This window comes from Oryctolagus cuniculus, chromosome 8, assembly GCF_051225735.1.
Source record: "Oryctolagus cuniculus isolate XC-2025 breed Fujian yellow rabbit chromosome 8, ASM5122573v1, whole genome shotgun sequence".
In the NCBI taxonomy this organism is placed as follows: Eukaryota; Metazoa; Chordata; class Mammalia; order Lagomorpha; family Leporidae; genus Oryctolagus; species Oryctolagus cuniculus.
The window spans coordinates 86,439,844-86,462,664 of record NC_142874.1 but is presented as its reverse complement, the minus strand read 5'-3'; the positions used below and the strand labels follow the sequence as shown (position 1 = coordinate 86,462,664).

General features: G+C 44.4%; 1 long non-coding RNA gene across 3 annotated transcripts in view; it reads left to right on the top strand.

Annotated features, from left to right (window-relative positions):
- LOC103350731 (uncharacterized) overlaps nucleotides 1-16,471 on the top strand; it is a 40,338-nt gene extending 23,867 nt beyond the window's left edge. For 2 of the 3 annotated variants that reach the window (XR_016212336.1, XR_016212335.1), the window contains 2 exons: nucleotides 8,748-8,917; nucleotides 14,539-16,471. This is a non-coding gene — a long non-coding RNA (uncharacterized LOC103350731). The remainder of the gene's footprint in view (nucleotides 1-8,747; nucleotides 8,918-14,538) is intronic. The other variant, XR_016212337.1, reaches the window with a different exon arrangement.
- Nucleotides 16,472-22,821: the final 6,350 nt, after the last annotated feature.

Sequence of the window (22,821 nt, the reverse complement as noted above, 5' to 3'; positions counted from 1 at the left end):
CCAGGATCCAATCAGGAAATTATGCTCATTTTAATAGTCTTGCTCCGTGATCAGCCCAGAGGGAGGCAGCAACCTTGCTGTCTGCAGCACCTAGGATTAAGTGTGTAGGCCCTTATCTGCCAGGCCAGAGGAAACTCCATTTGCCCACAGAATCAGGCCACCTGACCACTTGACTCTGCCCTTCTGACCTACATGTGCCTTCCTGTGTTTACACTGTTCATTAATTTAACTGAAATATACATGTATGACAAATCAACTTTTTTCTTCCCATTGTTTTCAGAGGGTAGGCAGGGAGAGACAGAGGCAAAGAAAGGCATTGTCCATCTACTACTTTGCTCTCCAAATGCCCACAGCAGCCAGGGCTGGGCCAGGCTGAAGCCAGAAGCTCAGAACTCAGTCCAGGTCGCCCTTAAAGGTAGCAGGAAGCAAAGTACTTGAGCCATCACCTGTTGCTTCCCAGTTTGCACCTTAGCGGGAAGGAGGGATGAGGACTTGAACCTTGACAGTGATAGAGTATTCAAGCATCTTAATTACTGCACCCCAAATCAACCTTTTTTATGCCATTATTGTATCTCTTTCAAATGCTTTTGATAAAGTTGCCATGTACTTTTTTTTTGTTGTTTTTGACAGGCAGAGTTAGACAGTGAGAGAGAGAGACAGAGAGAAAGGTCTTCCTTCCATTGGTTCACCCCCCAGATGGCCACAATGACTGGTGTGCTGCACCGATCCGAAGCCAGGAGCCAGGTGCTTCTCCTGGTCTCCCATGCAGGTGCAGGGCCCAAGCACTTGGGCCATCCTCCACTGCACTCCCGGGCCACAGCAGAGAGTTGGACTGGAAGAGCAACTGGGACAGAATCCGGCACCCCAAATGGGATTAGAACCCGGTGTGCTGGCGCCGCAGGTGGAGGATTGGCCAAGTGAACCGTGGTGCCAGCCAGCCATGTACATTTTTTAAAAATTTATCTATTTACTTGAGAGGCAGAGTTACAGACAGAGGGAGAGACAGAGAGGTGTTCCGTCCGCTAGTTCACTTCTCAAATGGCTGCAACAGCCAGAGCTGGGCCATTCTGAAGCTAGGATCCAGTAGCTTCCTCTGGGTCTCCCATGAGGGTGCAGGGGCCCAAGTACTTGGACCATTTTCTGTTGCTTTCTCAGGCCATTAGCGGGTAGCTGGATCAGAAGTGGAGAAGCCGGAACTTGAACGGGCACCCATATGGTATACCAGCACTGCAGGCAGATGCTTGACCTACTACTTCAGTGTAGGCCCTGCGTTTTTGTTTTTTTTTTTTTTTTCAAAATTTTACTTATTTGAGAGGCAGAGAGGACAGAAAGACTGATCGCTTACCAAATGTCCACAATGGCCAGGATTGGGCTGAGACAAAGCCAGGAGTATAAAACTCAATCCAGCATTCCCATATGTGTGGCAGGAACTCAACTGCTTAGGCCATCACCTGCTGCCTTCCAGGGTGTTCATCAGTAGGAAACTGGAGTCAGGAACGAAAATCAGATACTGAAGCCAGATACTATGATATGGAATTTGGGCATCTTATCCAGTGTATCAATTACTAAGCTAAATGCCCACTCCTGTCATATGTTTTCTGATGAAACATTGCTTATTAAATCGATAAACTGGTTCTTTTTTTTTTTTTTTGACAAGCAGAGTGGACAGTGAGAAAGAGAGACAGAGAGAAAGGTCTTCCTTTTGCCGTTGGTTCACCCTCCAATGGCCGCTGTGGCCGGCACGCTGCGGCCAGCACACCGCACTGATCCGATGGCAGGAGCCAGGTACTTATCCTGGTCTCCCACGGGGTACAGGGCCCAAGTACTTGGGCCATCCTCCACTGCACTCCCTGGCCACAGCAGAGAACTGGCCTGGAAGAGGGGCAACTGGGACAGAAACCGGTGCCCCGACCAGGACTAGAACCCGGTGTGCTGGCACCGCAAGGCGGAGGATTAGCCTAGTGAGCTGCGGCGCCGGCATAAACTGGTTCTTTTTTTATATTGTTCACATTTACCTAAAATACAAAGATAAGTAGTAAAATTTGGTTCAGAAGTGGGGCCCTAAAAATCTGGGTTCAAATCCTAGTTCCAATATTTATCAGTTGTGCAAAGTTGGCCCAACTACTTTATGTTTCTGAGCTTTGATTTCATCCTCAGTAGAATGGAGTGATAATAGAAATTTCCAGGGATGATTTATGCACAGCCTTTAGTATAGCAGAAACTTTTGATAAAAGATAGTTTTTATACACTGGCTATCTCCCATCCTTCCTCTTCTCAAGTAAGCCTTATATATGATACATTCCTCGTGACCATGGTTGGAAATTAGCAACACAATTTTTATGCTGTCAAAAATTAAGTCTAGGAGAAACTTTGGTTAATACAGAGACCGTGTTCTACCCCGGCTTCTCGTCTTCCCATGCATTACTATTTTATTTTGTACTGATTTCGGTTTTCCCAGATGTGCTGGTGGGAAGGACAGAATGGGCTTAGGAACACGTGGAGGGTAGAGGCATGTGGCACCAAAAGAATCGCTTCCCTTCTCCCAGGTGGCTGTGTGTGTGGCTGCAGCCCTTGAGGGTCTGCCCAGTTGGGCCTTGCCCAGAGGCCAGGTGGCCCGGCGGCCCGGCCTGGGCAGAGCTCACAGGCCCAGCTCTGGGTGGACCTCCTGCTGTCTGTTCCATGGCTGTGGCTGTGGGAGCCCTTAGACAGCTTCCGCTAAAGGTGACTCTGGGTCCTTCTGGATGCCACTTCCAGGCTCTGCTGCCAAAGGGAAATTTTCTAGTTCAGCTTGGGAGCATTTGGAAAAGGCTGGGGAATAGGAGGAAGAGGCAGAGGTGAGCTCTTGGTGTGTTCTGCAGACCCTCCTGAGCTGGAGGGTGTGAGTCTGGCTCAGAGAGCTTCTGGGATTTATTGTAATTAACATTTTTGGACCAGTGCTATTAAATCTGCAAAATTTGCCCCATTTTCCAACATGGAAATAAACATTCCTAGCTTTTCATGTAAAGGTCTTCAATTTCCTCTCACATCTTTCTCTCTCTGGGGGTGATGCTAGTGATTTTTTTTTTTAATCTGTTTTTTTTTTTTTTTCTATTGTGGTTATAAACCCCTGTGCTACGTGTTTCTATATAGCCAGACGTGTGGAGATATTTTTAAAGCTATAATGGTATTTGGGGTTCTGAAAAAATTCTTCATGAATATAGAACCTTAAGTTCCAAAATTGCCCTGCTCTCTGATGATGGCGTCTTTGCTAATGTTTGGAAGTATCTCACAGATAATACACAGCCTTCCTACAGCCCATTCAGAGACAAAATAATCCCCGCCCAGTAATAAATACTCCACATGCCTACGGCATCCTTGCAGAAAGACATACTGTTCTGTTTCAGGGTCAGGGATGTGAGAATAGAAAAGGTTGACTTTTAATATTTTCACATCCTTGTAGAAGAGAAGGACTCCTTTTTGCCATGGTAAATTTAATGTAGGATGCTGTTTTACATTTTTACCACCTCCCTACAAAGCTGGTGTATGGATCTTTGCATCATTGAATATGAATATCAATTATCATTACAGTATTACAGAAAAGAAAGAGGGCTAATACATATCTTTCTCATATTGTTTTCTTTTCCTTCTCCCAGGAAAACCAGTTTAGCTATTAAGGGAACCTGGCGACACAGAGCAGAGCGAGATAAGGCGAGGTTTCGGAGAGAATAGCTGTTTACCATCAAAGCAACTGGGTTCCACACACACAGGGTCTGTCGTACACAAAGATGACTGTAAATGTGCCATGGTTTTTATGAGTAATTTACTGTGTTTATATCAATGTACTGGAGCCTCTAAAATTCTTACTGATCGTATTACTTGCTTTTCTGTTGTTTTAAAAAAAATAGCCACCTAATCAAAGTTAATTAAACAGTCAGCTGTCTGAATTGTCAACCCCCCAGTAGCCTGATGCATGTGTTGTGTCAACAGCCATATATCAGAGCAGAATGCTTTATTCCATGGCATAAATGCCTATTTGGTAATGCCATATAATGAAAATTTACTAGACTTTTAGTTATCAATGAGTCTTTGCTAAGTTTTAAAAAGCAAGAATTTTACTTGGAGTTACATATTTCTTGGGTTAATTTATATTTTATAAACATGTGAAATTATTAATTCATTCTATCTGTAGCATATGTGGACCCTGAAGCTTATGGCAGTGCCGTTATCTGTTGTAGGGATGCAAACATGCTCTTTGATGTGTTATTCTTAGGGACTTGAGAGGATAAAGATGGAATACTCATTTGGCTCAGCTCTCCAGATGGGCTGGAAGTGCAGCAGGTTTTTTTTTTTTTTTTTTTTGACATTTGCAGGGTAGGGTTGTAACTTTCTAGTCCATACCATGGTGTAGACAGCAGGAAACTTCAGAGAGTAGCAGCCTCAGCCTGTTTCTGTTCTGTGTCCCTTTAGGATGGGGCTTTGGGCACTGCCAGCCCGTGAACATCCCTTCTACCATGTGTTTGCTTTAGTAAACCGCTCCCACCTTCGCTCTGTGGCTTTGGGGCACACTACCTGGGAAAAATGCCCGAAATGAATAGCAACAATAATCATGTGCGGGCCAGCGCCCCGGCTCACTTGGCTAATCCGCCTGTGGCGCCGGCACCCCAGGTTCTAGCCCCGGTTGGGGCACTGGATTCTGTCCCGGTTGCCCCTCTTCCAGTCCAGCTCTCTGCTATGGCCTGGGGAAGGCAGTGGAGGATGGCCCAAGTGCTTGGGTCCTGCACCCGCATGGGAGACCAGGAGAAGCACCTGGCTCCTGGCTTCAGATCAACGCAGCGCTGGCCGTGGTGGCCATTTGGGGTGGGGGGTGAACCAACGGAAGGAAGACCTTTCTCTCTGTCTCTCTCTCACTGTCTAACTCTGCCTGTCAAAAAAAAAAAAAAAAATCATGTGCAGTGCCAACACACGCCAGACCCTGCTCCAAGGGTTTATTTCTATTAACTCACTGACTACTCACAACCCTGGAAGGAGGACTTCTTAGTATGTCTGATGTACAGATGAGGAAACTGGGGTGATGAGTGCTCACTCACGTCTCTCTCTGGCCCACAACCTGTGCTGTTTTCATGGCTGCGGACTGATTCCTGGCATTGAGATTCATTTTTGGTTTTGTCCCCTTGGGACCTTATTCTCTGATTAATTAATTCGTTCTTTCAGACAACAAAGATGTTTTGCGAGATACCATGAGGGTAGAGTTGGGAGGAAGGCGACGCCATGGCAGCCCCACAAAGCTTCCTGTCAAACCTCACTACAGTGGACTGCAGCGGCGGCTATGGGAGAGTGACTCAGGGGAATCTAACGTGGGCTAGGGGTCAGGGTCGTTTTCCAGGAGGGGTGGGAATTAAGCAGAGGGAGCCCCGAGGAGGAGGCAGGTAGGAGATCTGTGAGATAAAGAGAACTGTTTGGACGAAAGTGGGAAGACATGAAAATGGCAGTAGTCCAGGAAGGGGTAGAGAGCGATGCCATCGAACACACACCTGCAAAAAGACCTGGGCTGTTGAGAGTGTCCCCAGGTGGAGGCAAATCTGGGGCTGGGAAAGACCAGGTGATCAGCTGATGAAGTTGTCTCTCAACCAGTGGAAATGCGTCCTGTGTAGCCTCACATATGAGGAGGCTGACAAATTCTCTCCTTAGCCAGAGAACACATAGGTACCACCAAAGAGCTATGAGTGAGAACGCCTGTGATTTGTGTGGCTGGGTCAGGCTGATGTGTGTGTGTGGTTCCATCAGCCTGTGTGCCTGGCTGAGGAGTGCTGAGGGTAAACAGAACTCAGAGTCAAGGCCTTTGGGCGTTTGCTCACTTGTTGGTTCAGTTGGTTGACATGTCAATACAGTCGTACGTTGGCACTCGGCTTTTATCCACGTGGGCATTGATGGTGACGACGACAGCCACCACTCTGACCCTCACCAGGCACAGCTCTGGGCCTTGTATGTGTTATCTCCCGTATTCTTTACTGCAGCCCTCTGAAGCTGTTGCTTGTTCCTTCTACAGTTTCCAGGTCAGGAAACTGAGGCAGGAAGAGTGTGAAGTACCCATCCAGGTCACAAAACCTAGTAAGAAAGGGAGCCAAGATTCCACTAGTTGAACAAATGAATGAGCAAACCCCACTGCTTCCTCTCACCAGACCCCTTCACATGTTTTGACTTTGGGCCAACAGTGGGCGATCGCTACTGTCTTCATTCAGATTGAGCGATTACATGGGACCTGCACATTCCACTCCCTTGCACTGACCCTAGTATAAAGAAAGGACAGTGCAGTCACTGTGACCTTTCTGTGCTGTGTGGAACATGCCAGAGAATTGGTCAGTCATTTAAAAAATTTTCTGGGGCTGGTGTGGTGGTGCAGGCGGTTGAGCCACTGCCTGTGATGCCTGACATCCCATATAGGTAGCGGTTCAGGTCTTGGCTGCTCCACTTTTGATCCAGCTCCCTGGTAGTGCACCTGGGAAAGCCGTGGATGGTGGCCCAAGTACTTGGGCCCCTGAACCCACATGGAAGACCCAGGTGGGTTTCAGATTGGCCCAGTCCCATGTTATGGCCTTCTAGGGAGTGAACCCACAGAAAGAGGGTAGCTCTCTCTGTAGCTCTGCCTTTTGAGTAAATAAAAAAAAATGAGTTTCTGATAAGAAGATGGTTTCTGCAGGGAATGTGAATATGTGGGGAAAAGCCATGTTTATTTAAAGGGTTTTATAATATTAAGTTGAAGCACTCATACACCCCCACAAAAGATAACAACTCTTTGCCTTCAACACTTCTGCGTTTTTGGGACCCTTCCTCTATTATATTCACATATATATGAGTGTGTGTGTATGTGTGTCACTTTTACAAGTGTATTGCCATAAAGATGAATATAACCCCAGCTGGATTCATTATTAATCATAATTAAATGAATTAAATAAAATAGAATTTTAATAAGTAAAATTAAAACATTTCTGTTTCTCTAGGCACTGTGCTACTGTGCCTGATGGATGAGATGGTCTTGCTTCCAAATAAATGACACAATGAGAAAAAATCTAGAGAAGGAGGAGATTGGATCTGAACAATGGCTCTGGGGAATTCAAAAGCCAAAAACACGATGCAAGGCGATCAGCTTCCAGAGCAAGGCCAAGATAGCATGGGCAGCTGAAAGAAGTCCAGAGTGCAGAGGAGAGGAAGGGGGATGAGTCTGTCGTGGGAGAGGCTAGAGGTTCCCTTTTATCCGATGCCAGCTGTGGATTGTGTGCTGAAAGGCACGGTGCAGGGTAGGATGGGGACCAGCCTGGGCCAGTGTGGGCAGGGAAGGGCTGATGGGGAAGATGGGATCTGCTGTGTGTCCTGGGACCCAGGCCACTTTTTCTTTTTTTAAATATACTTTTGTAACATATTTTATTTGTGCTAGGCCAAACACCCAACCTTATTTCTCTACTTTTAAATTAGTAGCGGGTTCTATCAAATTACTCTCAACATCTGTTTCTATGACCATATGATCTTTCTGACTGAACAGTTAGTGTGTATGTTATTAGTTGGCTATGTCACACAGCATCTTGAGTTTTCACCCTGGAAAGAGTCCTCAGGTGACTCCCAGCTCTGACATTTTATAATCCTGAGAATTGTGTAGCCCCCTGAAGAAGATTCCATATGGCTGACGGTGTGGAACCCAGCAGTGGTTCCTTTCTGTGTGAGCCAATAGATGCTCTTATGTGCTTCTAGTCTTCCCACCAATATACCTTGCTGCTCTGATCCCCCTGGGTGGCTTCCCTCCTGGGTTCCAAAACCAGCTTCTCTAAAGAAGGCAATAATGTGAGCCATTACATATTAATGATAAAAAATTGTGAAATTTATTATGTTTATATATATTTAATTAATGAATTAAATTTATTTTTAGGAAGACTTATTTATTCATTTGTTTATTCATTTATTTGAAGGGCAGAAAGAGAGAGAAAGAGAGACAGAGATCTTCACTCTGCTGGTTCACTCTCCAAATGTCCACAACAGCTGGGGCTGGGCCAGGCCATGGCCAGGAGCCAGGAGCCAGGAGCTCCATCTGGGTCTCTCATGTAGGTCGCAGAGACTTCTGTACTTGAGCCATTATCTGCTGCTTCACACATGCATGAACAGAGGGATGGATCAGAAGCAGAGTAGCTGGAACCTGAACTGGTGCTTCAGTATGGGACATAGGCATCCCAAGCAGTGGCTTAACTTGCTGTGCCACAACACGGGCCCCTCATGAATTAAATTTAGAACAATTACTAGCTATCATTTGTTGTTGTTATTGTTATATTTACTTTTCCATACTAAATGTGAGATGGGAAGTCTGAATCTATTGACTCATATTTTCTCTCTCTTTCTCTCTCTCTCTCTTTTTTTTTTTTTTTGACAGGCAGAGTGGACAGTGAGAGAGAGAGACAGAGAGAAAGGTCTTCCTTTGCCATTGGTTCACCCCCCCAATGGCCGCTGCGGCTGGCACGCTGTGGCCGGCACACCGCGCCGATCCAAAGCCAGGAGCCAGGTGCTTCCTCCTGGTCTCCCATGCGGGTGCAGGGCCTAAGGACTTGGGCCATCCTCCACTGCACTCCCGGGCCACAGCAGAGAGATGGACTGGAAGAGGGGCAACCGGGACAGAATCTGGTGCCCCAATCAGGACTAGAACCCGGTGTGCCGGTGCCGCGAGGATTAGCCTATTGAGCTGCGGCGCTGGCTTCTCTCTCCTTTAATACTTTTTTTTTTTTTTAAAGCAGAGTGACAGAGAAAGAGAAGCAAAGAGAGAAACAAATCTTTCATCTGCTGGTTTACTCCCCAAATGGGTGCAATGGCCAAAACTGGGGCATGCCAGAGCCAGAAGACTGGAACTCCATCCTGGTCTTCCATGTGGGTGGCCAAGATCCATCTTCTGCTGCTTTCTCAGGTGCGTTAGTCGGGACCTGGATGGGAAGCAGAGCAGCCAGGATTTGAACTGGCATTCCAGAATGGGATGCGAGATTCACAGCCCGTGGCTTAACCGGATGTGCCACACACTTGCTCTTGATGACCCGTTCATAGGGCTTAGGTCACTCTTGCTTCTAAGAAACTTTCTAGAATTTTATTCTAGTGTTTAATTTTTGTTTTCATGTTTTTCCTTCATTCGATGCTTATCCAAGTAAATAGTTTTTCTTTAAATAGTGAAGACGAGATTTGCTATGTTGGGCTTACTGAGAAGTGATATGTCAGTTTTCAACTGAGTAACACAGATTTCCATGTTTGTGAATTCATGTACTTGCTAAAATTTGTTTGTACTCACAACATTAAAATTTGCTGCACTTTTGCACTCATTCACTTACTTACAGATCCACAGCAAACAGTGAAAAATCAGAGTTGCTTAGCACACAGGTCTCCCATCCCAGCTGAGACTGAAGAAGGCCATTGTCTGCCTTCTTATTTCAGTTCTCAGATTGTAAGGAAGTATCCTACTTGCTATCAATTTAGTGTGAAGTGTTTTGCCTTACTTTTGGGTAGGAGTGATTTCACTGTTTAATATGGGCTCCAAACACAGTGCTGAAGTGCTGACTGGTGTTCCTAAGCACAGGAAGGCTGTGATGTGCTTTACAGAGAGATATGTGTGTCAGGTAAGCTTCCTTCACACTTAAGTTATAGTGCTTTTGGACATGAGTTCAATATTTGTGAATCAACCATATCAAGATGCTTTAAACAGAAGTACACATGAGATAAAGTTGTCTATAGATCAATTGACAGAAATGTGACCAGGGACGGGCCTTATGGTACAGTAGGTTGAGTGACCACTTGGGACCCGTACATCCTATATTAACGTGCCTGAGAATGAGTCTTGCCTCTGTCTCTGATCAAACATCTTGCTAATATGCCTAAGAGGAAGAGGATAGTGGCCCAAGTACTTGGGTTCCTGTTTACCCATATGGGAAGCCCAAATGAAATTCCTGGCTTCTGCCTTTGGCATGGCCATACTGCAGCTGTTTTGGGCATTTGAGGGGTGAACCAGCAGCTAGAAGATCTCTCTTTCTCTTGACAGCTGTCACTCTGCCTTTCAAATACATATGTACATCTCTCTTTTTTTTAATGAATGCCTTTTTTCATAGATACAACTTTAGGAATACACTGGTTCTTTCCCCAATACCCACCCTCCCCTCCCCAACTCCCATCCCACTTCCTTCTCCCTCTCCCATCTCCATCTTTATTATGGTTCATTTTCAGTTTGATTTTATATACAGAGGACCAACTCCATGCTAAGCATAGACTTCAACAATTTGCACCCATGTACACACACAACATATAGAGTACAGTTTGGGAACAAAATTTGCAGTCGATTCCCATAGTACAACTCATTATGGATGGAGGTCCTATATGGGGAGTAAGTGCACAGTGACTTCTTTTGTCCTTTAACAATTAACACTCTTATTTGTGATGTCAGTGATCACACGAGGCTCTTGTCATGGGCTGCCAAGGCTATGGAAGCCTTCTGTGACCATAGACTCCATTGGTATTTGGACACGGCCATAAGCAAAGTAGATATTCTCTCCTACCTTCAGAGAAGAGTACATCCTTCTTTGATGACATATGTACATCTTAAAAACAAGAAAGAAAATGTGACCAGAGACATGAAGGACTCTAACTTGGTATTTTCCTAAGGAACAATGGCTCAGCATTTACTCAGTGTTTATGCCATCTTTATACAACACAATTACTGAAAATAATGTTAATCAAGGGGTGTATATTCAAGGGTTTTTTGAGCTACATGTGATTTTAAACCTTGATTGTACCCATGCCACGTCCCACTCCACAAAAATGGGACTCCAGTATCCGTTCAAAAATGAAAAAAGAGGCGTTCAGATTCTTGTCATGCCTACACTCGGTACCTGCCTCTTGAGGTTGCTTAGACTCTGTTACTTAAAAATCCAGGGAGAGATTTTCATTCTTGAATTTCACATTAAATGTTAGATGTTTAGTTTCATCATTAAAAGAAAACCTGGCTTATATTAAGAAGTACTAAATGTGGTTTTTACAGAAGAAAAGGACATTGCACCCTGATTAATGACGTTATAGAATCCTAGGTGACTTAGGAAAGCACTTTCTTGTTGCTAAAACTCCTTTCCAGTTTTACCATGTTCCAAGCATTGTACCAAATGCTTTATACGCATCATTTCGTTGTATCCTCGCGGCAGCCCTGAAAGGTAGGTCTTACTCTCTTCATTAATGAGCATCTGCAGATCAGGGAATTGGATTTTAATCCACATCTGTTTGACTCTTAAAGTCCACATTTTTCTACCAAACTATTTGTAATAGCTACCAATCATTCGTGTTAACTCTTCTTCCTTTTGCATTCTGCACAAAGTACATCAGGAGAACATGAATCGGGTTTCCTCTTCGGAGCTGAGCTGTCACCTTAGCACCTTCTTGATTGCAGGGAAGGCAAACAAATGTAAACAGCCTGAGACAGGAGCTAGAGATATGACCCCACACATGCTTTTTCTCCTTAATGAAGAATGAGAAATGTGTAGGAGGACAAAAGGAAGACATACACCAGATCCCACCTATTTTTATAATACATTAATTAATAAATACAAATACTTTTGTAATATCTGCTCTTCATAACCTAAAAACAAGGTACACAGTTCCAGAAATGGCACCCTTAGCTCCAGTATGCACAGATGATGAGACAGAAGTTGCACTGTCAAACAAATAAAACACATCTTTTTGCCAAAAGTCTCAGGGTAATGGTAATTAAATAGGTTTTTGGTTACTCCTGTCTTCTATCCCGCACTAAGTTGATTAACCTGTTCAATGAGTATATGAGAATGACCAAAGCTGACCTCACATCAAAGAGCCCCATTGTTGCTGTGTGTTGACCTGAATTTTAATTGTGCACTAGGCTCTTTAATTGCAGCGGAGATGTACTAGAGAAAAGAGCAGGTATTCTAAGTGGCAGTGGGTTTCTTTTCCCAGATGTGTTCAGTTACTCAGAACATGCAGATCCGATGCTGGTTTGCACACCCAGGTTCTGATACAGCTGGCAGTGACGATTGATTTAATTTATGTGGTAAACTTATCTTCATGTATTATTAAATGTCACAAAGGAGTTAAGAAAAAGAAAGCATCTGTAAATAAGTCAACAATGAATAAATTAGGATCCAGATAGTCTTTGGGACTCCCTTAAGGCCTCCTGCCTCAGTCTTCTGCCTTCATGAGGATCGTTAGAGCCAGATGTGGCTTCTTTATTGAGTACTATCACCAAGGGCCAACTGTTACTTCAAGCTACAAGTACCAGACAGTAGGGGGAAAAAAAAAAGCTAGTTCTTAAGTGATAATATTGATCTAAAAAAAAAAAAAAAAAAAACCTAAGACTCAATAACATTGACTGCAATCTTCTCTTCTTTATTTTTGTAAACAACTTGAAGAGGGTATTTTAGCGATCCACTTGCAAGAGGATGAAGGCATTCTGAAGTCAGTTTTCATAGTGGCACTTTTTTTTTTTTTAAACCTTGACTATCATGTGCCTCAGCTGCTTAAGGCTTAAGAAAACAAGCCCCTTAACATTTTTCCCCACCAGATTATTTTTTGCTGGAAGACAGGTGTGTAAATAAAAAAGATAAATAAATAAACTACTGCCACTACTTGTGCCACACTCTTCCCTGGGCCCTCTTTTGGCAGGAGGGTGCAAGATGGACCCACTGAGGGTAAGAAGGGGCTCAAAAACCCTCTGCTGTATGCGATACCTACTCCAGTGTGGGTAGGAAGGATGTGAACAGTGAGAATGGGAATGGGAATCAAAGGAGTCCCATGGGGTCAGTGGGGTACAATTGGGTGTGTTTGTCTCTGATTTGCATAATCCCAATAGTCTTGGATTCTGGAAGCTGCTTTCTTTTACTACTTTTCTTCTGTTGCCCATCTTGCTCAATTAGTTTCTTTCTTCTTTTTTAATTGACATGTAATAATTGTATACATTCATGGGGTTTACTGTGGTATTTCAACACATGTATACAGTGTGTAATGATCAAGTCAAGTTAACATATCCATTACCCAAACTTTTTATCGTTTCTTTGAGTTCAAAACATTCAGAATACTCTCTTCTAGCTATTTTTAAATATGCAATAAATATTGTCAAAACTAGTGTGGCTGGGGCTGGCACTGTGACGTCACAGGTAAAGCCGCCGCCTGCAGTGCTGGCATCCCGTATGAGTGCTGGTTCAAGTCCCGGCTGCTCCACTTCCAATCTGGCTCTCTGCTGTGGCCTGGGAAAGCAGTGGAAGATGGCCCAAGTCCTTGAGCCCCTGCACCCACGTGGGAGACCGGGAGGAGGCTCCTGGCTCCTGGCTTTGGGTTTGGCCCAGCTCCAGCAGTTGCTGCCATTCGGGGAGTGAACCAGAGGATGGGAAGACCTCTCTGCCTCTGCCTCTCTCTAACCCTGCCTTTCAAATTAAAAAAAAATTTTAATAAAAAAAAAAAAAACTAGTGTGCCCTAGAACTTTAGAATTTACTTCTCCTATTTCACTATTTTTGTACTCAGTAACCAGCATCTCTTATCTTAACACTAACTTGTACTATGACTTTGGGACACTGATTTAATTTCTTTGGGCTTAAAATATTTTCACCCATAAAATGAAGGTTAGGGCATTTATTTCCAAAGCTTGTTCCAGTAAATAAGTTGTCTACTGTTTCATGATAGTTTTGTCAGGATTGTTTACTAAGAAGATGGTTAAGCTACTTGCAAAAGTCCCTTTTCTTTTTTCAGATATCTTTGGATTTTATTTCATTTTCCTGTTTAAAAAAGAAACCCAGTCTATTGATTAGAGATGGTTTAACAGACAAAGTAGCCTGGCTCCAGACACTCTCAAAATGATATTGGGGATTTTCTTCCTTCCAGAATTGCGATGAATTTTCTAAAGAGCAATGTCTATACTTGTGCATGTTGTACATTATCACAGCCAGAAAGAGGCCATGCTAGGAAAGTTAGGAAAGGTGGGGGCAGCGAAGGGTGTTTGTGTCCTTGGCAAAATCCCATTAGTGGTAATTCTGTCCCCGAATAGAAAGCACCACATTATTTTATTGTTCAGAGAAGATTGGTGGCACATCGGCTGGACCTCTCCTCTCTCACACAATAAGTCGGCAGGAGGCTAAGGAATTTTTGTTCCTCAGTGTGTCTGGCCAGCGCTAATCCCACGTCTAAGTGGATAGCATTATGTTTCTTTGCTGTGTTGACGGGAGTACCCCGCGGTGGGGCCTTCGTGCACGTTGTCATCAGCAGCAGAGGCGCAGAAACACATTGCTGGGAAGGCAGGGTCTGAGTCACCTTCCCTCAGGCTGCTCCAGTGGGGAGATGGGAGGGAGTGCCAAGCAGAGAGGAGACAGAGAATGGAGAGCCAGGGTCCATGGCGGCTAGTGAGAGAACAGTCCTGCTTTCTAGGCAGCTGTCCCAGGAATTACCTGCTTATAAGTACCTGTTCCTCATGGAAAATCTATTACTTTTTGCATTGTTTTTCAGGCACTTATGTCTGAACTCTTTTTTTTTTTCTTCCACAGAAGAGAGACGAGAGGAGGGTGCGCTCTTCCAACCACTGGTTTACTCCTCAAGTGGCTGCAATGGCCAGTCTGAAGCCAGGAGCCAGGAGCTTCTTTCGTGTCTCCCACTTGGGTGCAGGGCCCCAAGCACTTGGACCATCCTTTGCTGCTTTCCCAGGCCCATTAGCAGGGGGCTGGATCAGAAGTGCAGCAGCTGGGACTCGAATTGGTGCCTATTTGGGATGCTGGCTTTCCTCACCATACCACAGCGCTGGCCCCATCTGAACCCTTTTGATTGACATTTTGGTCGGAAGCTAACGAGGTGGGTCAGCAGCATCAGGATTCTGGATGTCCACACGTTGGCTCACGTGCTTCTGCATGGCCCTGTGCAGAGAGAATGCCCAGGGAACCTGCCCTGCCCCCCAGCAGTCCTCCCTAAGAGGCTTCATGCAATCCAAGGACCTGTGGTAAAGGGGTAGAGGTGGAGTTTCTGATCTTAACCCCGAAAGCTGATTGAGTAAAATACTGTCTGGACCTGAGCTGTGAGGAGGGCAGAGGGGGTAACATATCAGCAGGATCAGGGGACGATTCACCAACAGACGACACCAAACTCTGATTCTCGAGTCTAGCTCAGATTTCAGACAGCTGCAGTTCTTACACTGTAGCAACCATGGGTGAAAGAAATAGATCAATATGTTATCAGGTCTATGGTTGAGTATTTTCTCCCTCTTGTAAAAGTTGACTTTGGGACTGCATTGCAAGCCCTCTCGGGCAGCAGGCTTTCCCACTAATACTCATTCTAAAGAATGAGTTATATACCCCTGATGAGTTCAGTGTTGGGTCCAGTCACACTTACTAGCAGGAGGACTCAATCAAGTTTCTTCATCTCTTTGAGCCTTACTTGCAACCTGGACATAATAACATCAGCTATAAGAAATGACTGCTTTGAAGATGCAATAAGGAAATCTGTGAAATGTACATGATAAAGTACTATAAATGCACTTCAACAAGATCATGGAAAGCAGAATTCAAAGGTTAAGTTTATTTTGGTGCAAAAAATTTACTAAATCATTACCTATAAGGAATTGTAAAAAAGTAAAGTTCATGAAACATAATGTATTATGGAGAAGCTATGTGTAGATTCAGTTTTTTAAATCTTTTATATTTATTTGAAAAACAGAGTGATGGAAAGAAGGAGAGACAGAAAGAGAAAGAGATCTCCCATCCATTGTTCACTCCATAAATGGCTGCAACATCTAGGGTTCAGGTTAGGGCTAGGGCTTGGGCTTAGGGCTAGGCCAGGCCAAAACCAGGAGACCAGATGCTGGTGCTGTGGTATAGTAGGTTAAGCCTCCACCTGCGGCACCAGCATCCCATATGGGTGCTGGTTTGATTCCCGGCTGCTCCACTTCAGGCAGAGTGGACAGTGAGAGAAACAGAGAGAAAGGTCTTCCTTTTGCCGTTGGTTCACCCTCCAATGGCCGCTGCGGCCGGCACACCGCACTGATCCGAAGGCAGGAACCAGGTGCTTCTCCTGGTCTCCCATGCAGGTGCAGGACCCAAGGACTTGGGCCATCCTCCACTGCACTCCTGGGCCACAGCAGAGAGCTGGTCTGAAAGAGGGGCAACTGGGACAGAATCCGGCGCCCCGACCGGGACTAGAACCCAGTGTGCCGGCGCCACAAAGCGAAGGATTAGCCTAGTGAGCCGCTGTGCCGGCCATGCTCCACTTCTGATCTGGTTCCCTGCTAATGTGCCTTGGAATGCAGTAGAAGATGGTCCAAATGCTTGGGTCCCTGCATCCACATGGGAGGCCCAGAAGAAGCTCTTGGCTCCCGTCTTTGGACCAACGCAGCTCTGGCCATTGCTGCCATTTGGGGAGTAAACCAACTGATGGAAGATCTCTTTTTTCCCTCTCTCTCTGTAACTCTGCCTTTTCATAAATAAATCTTTATTTAAAAAAACAAAACAAAACAAACAAACAAACAAAAAAAACCTCAGGAGCCTGGAACTCTGTCCTGGTCTTCCATGTACTTGGGTATCTTTCTGCTGCCTTCCCAAATGCAAGTGCATTAGCAGGGAGCTGGATTGGAAGCAGAGAAGCCAGGACTTGAACCAGTACTCCCGTGTGGGATGCTGGCATGGCAAACAATGACTTAACACTCTGTACCACAACACTGGCCCCTTCAAAAAAATCTTTTATACTAAAATAAATATCACTTAAACCATTTTCCATGAATATTTTGAAATACTAATACATATATTTCAGTCTTGCTCCAACCTTAGCAAATATTTAATGACACTTTTAGGCACAGTTTTTGGATTCACCTCATTCTAAGTTCATTTTTTTGTCCCTCTTTTTTTTTTTTTTTTTTTGAAGACTTATTTGTTTACTTTAAAGGCATAGTTACAGAGAGAGAGGGAGAGAAAGAGAGAGAGATATCCATCTTCCATTTAATGATTCACTCTCCACATGGCTGCAACAGCCAGGACTGGACCACACCAAAGCCAGGAGCTTTCTCCAGGTCTTCCATGTGGGTGCAGGACCCCAAGTACTTGAGCCATCTTCTGCTGCTTTCCCAGGTGCATTAGCAGGAAACTACATCAGAAGTGGAGCAGCTGGGACACGAACTGGCACCCATATGGGATGCCGGCATCGCAGGCAGCAGCTTTTACCTGTTACACCACAATGCCAGCCCCGTTTGTTCCTCTTTTTGTTTCTTATTTAATTCCTGCTTCGTATATATGCTGGATATATAACTTGTTTTTGGGAAAATATGGGGTATGTGTGAATAATTGAATAAAGTATAGTTACTATCTTGGTACTGGAGTGCTAAAAGAATTATAAAAACACACTAATGCCAGCTTTCCTTACTTGACCACCAACCCAGAACCAGCCTGCCAGCTTATGCCAATCTTAGTTACTGAATTATAACAGATAAGGCATCATCGATGGCCCCTGACTTACTGTCCCCCTCTGCAGAGGTGATAACTGATGAGTGTTACCTGGCTGGAGAGGTCAGTGTTGTTAGTTGCCTTCCACAGCCCAGGAGTGAATGCCTCTGACCTTAGACCACGTCCAGTCCAGGCCCACCAGCTTGTTAGGTTCTTTTCCTGATGCCATCTCATGCTGTCTTCCTATGGGAGAATCTCCCAATTTACACACCTAGAAATGCTGGGAAAAACTTATTCATTCATTCTATAAACAATGACCCCTCTACCAGTCACTGTGGCAGGCATTGTGCGTGATATAAGAATGGATAAGAGATGGCGTCTGCTCTCTGGGAGTGCAAGGTCCAGTGGCAGGGACTATGTGGCTACCTCAGCAGCTCAATGCAGTAGGAGATGTGTGAGAATTCTTGTGCACACAGCCCTGGAGCTTGCCTGTTCTGTCACTTTTCAGCTGAGTGACCTTGGGCATCAACCTCTGCATGCCTCAATGTCACCATCTAGAAAGTGGAAATAATTATCCTCACTGTAAGATTGTGGTGAAGAGTATTTGAGTTAATGCGTGTAAAATATGAAGAGTGATGCCTGGAGCCACGGCAAGCCCTCAGTAGTGGTGGTGGTGGTGGTAGCTGTGGCAGGAGCTCCCGGGTGGGAGCGAGAGGGAAGTACAGCTCCAGGAGGCCAGGCAGGGCATAGCAGAATAGGTCCTGCAGGGCACAAGATGGGAATGCTCTCCAGGTGGGCGATTCAGCACACAGCCACAGGTAGGGTGCCGGGAAGGATGTCCTGAGAACGTTCTAATCAGGTCAGACCTGCTCTGCACTCCGAAATTCTGAGCGTGGTGCCGAAGTGGCAACAAGCAAGGCGTGTTTCCTTCTCAGGAACTTTCTTTTTGTTACTATGAGAGAAAATTGGCCAAGCTGGAAAAATATGGTTTGAGAGCAAATGCTTTTGTGTAACAGACATAATCAGTACCTACATGCGTGAGGGGAGAGGTTGATTTAAAAAAATGTACTTTTCTAGTTAACTCCAGGTTGGGAGAGAAACTTGTTAGGAAAATGAAGGGTTTAACAAACCTGAAAGAATTACACAGCTTAATGGTGTGGTCTGAGCTTAACAAATCATTTTTTTTAAAGCCTTTGCTTCTCTTCAGGGAAAAAAAAAGAAAAAAGAAAAACCAAGTCCCAGGAAGGCTCACAACTCACAAATGTTACCAGCGTTGGGCACAACTCTTGATACAATCTTTGGCTTTTTTAAAATCTTCTCATTCCCCTCCAAATTATCCTTTTTAGAAAACAAGGGACATGAAATAGTATAAGTCTCCAAAATGACAGAAATTACTACAATAAAAACCAATGACAGGGGCCGGCTTTATGGCACAGTGGCTTAAACTGCCACCTGCAACACCACCATTCCACATGAGCACCAGTTGGAGTCCCAGCTGCTCCACTTCTGATCCAGCTCCCTGCTAATGTGCCTCAGAAGGCAGTGGAAGATGGCCCAAGTGCTTGGGCCCCTGCACCCACATGGGAGGCCAAATGAAGTTCCAGGCTCCTGCCTAAGGCCAGCCCTGGCCTTTGTGGCCCTTTGGGGAGTGAACCAGAGGATGGATGATTCTCTCTCTCTCTCTCTTTCTCTCTCTCTCTCTCTCTCCTTAACTCTACCTTTCAAATCAATCAATAAATCTTTAAAAAACAAAGCAAAACATCCAAAGACAGGTGGTGAGGAAAAGCCCTACTTTAGCTTTTACATAAATGTTTGTTTTTATAGAATTCAGTGTATTCTGTTCGAAGACACTGAGTTCCCAGACAGAACAATCAGTTTAAAATTAATGTGGTTTATTAACAATTAAAAGTGATAACCTGAACTGTGGAAGATTGGAGGTGAAACGTTGAGTCCCCTTTGATAGGTAGAGTAATTACAAAGTGTGCTTTTGAAGTTCAAGAAGACAGCCTTAGGACACAACATTTTTAAAGTAAAAATTGGCTTGCACTCTGTTCAAGTGATTTATTTTGCACTAAGAAATGGGTGTGAGACATGATGTGATTTAAAATTTCATCCCTTGATGGAACTGCTGGAGGGTGACACGACTTTTTTTCTTTTTTTCTTTGCTCAGCCTGCTCAGTCTATGAAGTTCCTATCTAAAAGTTAATCTTCTGAAATTCCTTAGGAATTTAAGGAAACCTAATCTTTGGGTGTGTAAACAAAGAAGACTAAGTATAGTCCGTCTGACACTCAGGAGCCCTGGAATGGTAGAGTAGCAGCCGGCAGGGTCCTGTGCTTACCAGGCAGAGCAAATCCAGCCTTTCTTGTTTTGTTGCCTATTAAGTCATTAGCCCCAGAAAACTTCACCTTTGCTGCTAAAAATGCTCCTTCCCTCTTCCTAAGAAGGCCTGAAAGGTACAGGGGATTGAAGAAGAGAGGTAGAATATACTCAAGGAGGAAAGTTAAAAGGAAGTGGGATTTAGTTAAAAGAGAAGGCTGGATTATGCAGGGAACAGGGCATTGAGGGGGAGAAGACAGATTGTACGGAGCTCACCAAGCAGGCTGATGGCAAAGACGGTTTACATATTTCAGTGAGTACTGCTGCTTTATTTCCACCAATGGAAAAAGGCATTTGACAGACTTTTAAAAGCTTTCAGTAGTCTATTTATGTAAACAGAAAAATACTTGAAAAAAAAAAAAAAAACGTGTCTACTATGGTATGTTAGTAAATGCTTAAGAACTGGACAGCTGGAGAGAGGTTGTTATGGAGTGGGAATGTGGACAGAGAGAAAGGCCCGATTTGTGGTATGTGCCAGTTTCCACAGTGCAGATCCCCACTGTGGGGGATTCTATCAAGGTGACAGCACTGGATGTGATGCCAGGAAGAGATGTGCTGTGCAGTAAACCCACCACAGAGACACAGCAAGTGTGGGTAACCCCAAGAACATAGACAATAGTGAGATGTCGTTTGGAAGGGGAGGTAGTGGTGGTGATTTGTTTTAAGAACCTACTATCTTTGCTTTTAAATAATTTAATTGGAAGTTCTTTTTTTTTAAGATTTATTTATTTGAAAAGCAAAGTTACAGAGAGGCAGAGGCAGAGAGAGAGAGAGAGAGAGAGAGGTCTTCCATCTGCTGATTCACTCCCCAAATGGCCACACCGGCTGGAACTGGGCTGATCCGAAGCTAGGAGCCAGGAGCTTCCTCTGGGTCTCCCACACGGATGCAGGGGCCCAAACAGTTAGGCCATCTTTCACTGCTTTCCCAGGCCATAGCAGAGAGAGGGATCAGAAAGAGAAAGAGAGATGTCTTCCATCCTCTGGTTCACTCCCCACTTGGCCGCAATGGCTGGAGCCCCCAGGCCATAGCAGAGCTGGATCAGAAGTGGAGCAGCCAGGACTTGAACCGGCACCCATATGGGATGCTGGCACGGCAGGTGGTAGCTTTACCCTCTACGCCACAGCACCGGCCCTGGAAGTTCTTACAATTTAATTTTAATATGACTGTTCTTAATAGTTGGCTCATAGCTTTCATAAAAATTTGAGCCGGCTCTCAAGAACTAGTACAAGCCAGGTCTAAACACACCACCAAATGCATATGTGATATGTGTGGAAAGAAGATTGGAAGACCTCACTCCAAATTATTAGAGGGGTAATCACCTCTGGGGGTGCTGTGCTAAGTGGAATAGAAGGGAACCTTTGCCATTTACTCTGTGTGAGTGTATTCTTGTTTAGGTTGAGTATCTCTGCTCTGAGATGCTTGGGTCCAGAGTGTTTCTGATTTTGGAATATTTTGGATTTTGAAATAATTGCCCAAACTTTATTGGTTGACTATTCCAAATATGAAAATATGATATCTAATATGCTGCAACATTTGTAACTTTTTCAGTGTCACATCAACATTCAAACACTTCAATGACATGAAGCTCAAGAAGTTTTGGATTTTGGGGCACTTTGGATTTCAGATTTTTTCATTAGGAATACCCAGCCTGTATCTCTTGATAGTGTAATAAAAATGAACAGAATATTATTTTCATAAAATATCTGTTGTTCTTTTGGTAATACGCTCCTTGTTTTTAGCTTCCTTCAAGCCTCTCAGAAGGACTGTGGCCCAATGGCAAAAGCACTGAACTAGGAACTGAAATTTAGTTTTTCACCCTGCTTTGGCCTATGGCAGACCGTTAACCTCCCCGAGCCTTTGAGTGTTCATCAGATGAACACACATGTAGATCCTCTCTGAGAGGATGCAGGGTTATTACCTTTGCTTTCCTGCTTGTTCATGGTGTCATTCAGTATGTCTTACTGTTTACAGGAGATCCAGACGTTCCTCCAGACTGAAAATTCTGGGAAGGCCAAATTCAATACATATGTTTATTTTATTTTCTGACTCTTCAAAAGATTATGGGCTTGAAATTCATGGGTCATGTCGATAATCTTAAAACTTGAATAGAATGATAAAAATGTGGCTTGAAAGTTAGTTAGAAAGAAGTGCAAGAGATGTTCTCTGCTTCCCTCTGTTCCTAGCAGAGGGTCTGCTGGCTCATTAAAGGGGCCTGGAACCTGTGCCCTTTGGGGGCTCTCCCCACACTGCCTCTGTTTGCATCTTCTGGGATCTATTGGCTTGAACATCAGTCTACACTGAACTGACTGTAGTTTCTGGACAGGTAAATTAGGAGTTGGGTTCTTGATCAAAATAATAGCATCTCTTTTATTGTTTTTATTAAAATTATTTATTATAATTATTATTTATTTTTAATGTATTAAAATTTTTTTGTTTGCAAGAAAGAGGGAGAGAGGGGAGCTCCCATCCATTGGTTGACTCCCCAGATGCCCACAATGGCCAAGGTCAAAGCTGGGAGCTGAGAATTCAGTCAAGGTCTCCCATGTGGGTGACAAGAACTCTTACTTGGGCTATCACTGCTGCTTTCTAGGGTCTGCAGTGACTGGAACCTGGAGCCAGCCAGGTGTTGAACCCAGGCATTCCCAAATGCAACACAGGCATCTTAATCAGTATATTAACTACTAGGCTAAATGTCTACCTTGTTTTTATTTATTATTTTTTTAAGGTTTTATTTATCTTCATTTATTTGAAAGGCAGGGTGACAGAGGCAAAGGCAAACACAGAGAGATTTTCTATCTGCTGATTTACTCCCCAAATGCCCACAGCAATGGGAGCTTGGCGAGGCTGAAGCCAAGAGCCCAGAACTCCATCTAGGTCTCCCACATGGGTGGCAGGGATCCAAGTGCATGAGCCATCATCTGCTGCCTCCCAGGGTGTGAATTAGCAGAAAGCTGGATTAGAAATGAAATCAGGACCTGAACCTAGGTACTCTAGAATGGGGTGCAAGTGTCTCAGGCAGTGTCTTTTTTTT